Source organism: Galeopterus variegatus, unplaced genomic scaffold, assembly GCF_000696425.1.
Source record: "Galeopterus variegatus unplaced genomic scaffold, G_variegatus-3.0.2 Scaffold3560, whole genome shotgun sequence".
Lineage (NCBI taxonomy): Eukaryota > Metazoa > Chordata > Mammalia > Dermoptera > Cynocephalidae > Galeopterus > Galeopterus variegatus.
The window spans coordinates 139619-142644 of NW_007729671.1; positions in this window are offsets into that span (position 1 = coordinate 139619).

Sequence of the window (3026 nt, forward strand, 5' to 3'; positions counted from 1 at the left end):
AAAGGCTAAAACACTAAATAAATTGAATAAAGTCATATAGCAAGATTCAAACTCAGGTCCATCTGATTTTAAGACACATAGCCTTTTCATTACAATGTCAGTCACTCCTTTTTCCTACAATAAGTATAATTAGCTTGCAATGAATCAAATTCATGATTAACAATAAAAAAGAACACATAACCCCAAAATAAGGACTTAGTTCCTAGAAGAAGAAATTTTAATGACATATCTTCCAAGGAAACAAATAAGCAATTAATTTGGTCAAATGTGCTCTCAATTTAAAAAGAAACAAAAGGAGGAAAATGTCCAACAATAATTCAAAATAAAACTGTCTCAAGTGATGAAGAAGTCATAAATAGAGTAATTTGAGTGTTTTCTATCGGTAGAGTTAACTGTCTGCAAAAGTAATGTCTACTGGCTCCAAAAAGAGTCTAATTAAATATGGGGAAATGCCCTTTGCCCCTATATTTCTCCGATGATTCTGGCCATCAATAATCATTCTTTTTTCTGCTTTCCTACTGCACTTAACACCTGAATGACTGAGAGGCCACTTCAGTTTGAATTATTAACTTCCTTCTATATGTATAGGTCTCTACAATGAGGTTTAAGCTCTTCCAGGAAGGCAAGAAAATCTTGCATTTCTTCGTATATTTCATACGCCTTGCACATAATAAGTGCTCAACTAATCATTGGTTTTATTCACAGCATGACTTCTGCAACTAAGATTATCTAGACTCACCAAACTTGACTAAATGGTAGCATAATGGTTATATTTACATAGGCAACCTTGAGACATTTTTATAATGGAACTTGTATTTTCAGCAAAAAGTATCCAGCCCTTTGCAGTAGACATCATCTCTTTAATAAGCAGATCAAATTATTTGCAAGCAACAGGTGCAGGTGAAGCTTGCATTTTATATGAACTGTTTCTCAAAAGTTGTATTTCATTTTAATTTCTACCATGCAAGAATCCATCAAGGAATCTCTAAGCAGCACAACAGATTACATGATCCACAGCAAAACAGGAAAGACCACCAAATGAGTGGAAAAAAGGGAGTGGATCAGAGCTTGAAAAACATTGCCATAAAGAATAAACCGGAGCCACTGGAAAAGAGAAAAGGACAAAAAAGAAGACCGAGACTTTAAGATGTGTAAGTGAGAGTTAAGATTTAAGATGTTCTATAAACATTTATTGAGTGTCAGAAGGCATGAATGCATAATATCAGAGCCTCTGCACTTCACTGCACTTGAGAGAGCAGAAGCATAATGACAGGATAGTAAAAGGGGATTGAAGGTCAGAGTTAAGAGGCACTTAAGGGATACAGTTAAGTTGAAACAACCAAGAGTTCTTTGGTAGCTGTGCAGAGAAACTGAACATTGTATTGTCCTGCCTTTGAAAACTCCCAAGAAGTTTTGGCCAATGCTGGCTACCCAGCAATGCGTTCAAGAGTCATGGCCACATTGTGCCTCCAGAATCATCCAGGTGGCTGGATGAAAAGGAGGTGCGCCACTTAGCAAACTATTTCACCAGCTGTCTCTGTGTGTGAATTTGGAAGCTGCCAAAGCACGTACAGATCGTGCTTGGGCCTCTCCATTCGCACAAGCCACCGACTATCACAGATGTGCCGTGTTCACACAATATTCACGGTGGCTAGACGGCAGCTAACTTCCTCGGAGGATGCTGGGTGTACCAGCTGCTGGTGACAGCCATAGAATCAGATAAGTTCTGCCCTGTAGTTTTTACATGCTGCCTGCTTTTAAAAGGCAGAGCCTCCAAATAATGCAGGAGCTAACAAGTTAGCAAAGGTAACGCACTTGCAATATGAAAACAAGAGCAGCTGGATATCCAACTGCGTAAAGAAATACAGAGCGTTCTTCTTTTCCCTCAACTTGGTATTACTCACCCGGGTTTTATAGAGTTGAAAGCATATGCTTAAGTATAATTACTCAACAACTCAGACCAATTTCCACATCACAACCTTGTAAGTGGGATATTCTATTCCACCTGGGCGGTGACTATGTGACTCTTGCCTGGGTATTCCTGATGAGTAATATAAACCGGTGGCTCTGGAGGTAACATTTTAAAATTAATCTGTGAAATGAAGTGTTTCATGCAAACAACAAATGTGCAACCCTACATGTAAAGTAGATAAAACAAATGCCAGTTACTCATCACCCAGATAAGAAAGAACATCACCAGTACAATCCAAAGCTCGCTCTGTCACTCCACATTTGCAGCTCCCAAGACTGGCTACATAATTGGAGGGGCCCACTTCATAACGCAAGGTCCCTAGTTATTAAGAATTATTAAGAATTTCAAGATAGTGGCAACAGAACATTAAACCATTCCTGGGGTCCCTCTAAACACGAGGCCTTGTGTCACAGGTCGCCAGCCCGTGAAACCGGCCCCGGTCCTCTCTGTTACCACCCACAGAGAAATTACTACACTGAATTTTCTGGATATAAATTCCATAGTTTTAGGAGACTTTGCTACGTACATAGTAATTAATTGTAGTATGTTTAAAATATATAAACATGCTGTATATCCAACATCTTATTTTTGAGATTTATTTCATGTTGATCCTGTTGATCAACCACATGGTTGTCATTCATTTTCATTGCTTATATTACACCAAATAATTAATATGTCACAATGTATTCAAGCATTTTCCTGTTGAAGGACATTTGGGTTGTATCCAATTTTCTTGTTTGTTTCTCTTAGAAAAAATGCTTCCAGGAACATTTTTACACATCTCCTGGTGTACATGTTCAGAGTTCCACATGTTTTAGGTATGTTCCTTATAAACAGCATAGAACTGCGCATTTTCCTGTTGAAGGACATTTGGGTTGTATCCAATTTTCTTGTTTGTTTCTCTTAGAAACAATGCTTCCAGGAACATTTTTACACATCTCCTGGTGTACATGTTCAGAGTTCCACATGTTTTAGGTATGTTCCTTATAAACAGCATAGAACTGTATTTGGTTTTTATCTAGTCTGTCTGATGATATATCTTGCTACTGGTGAA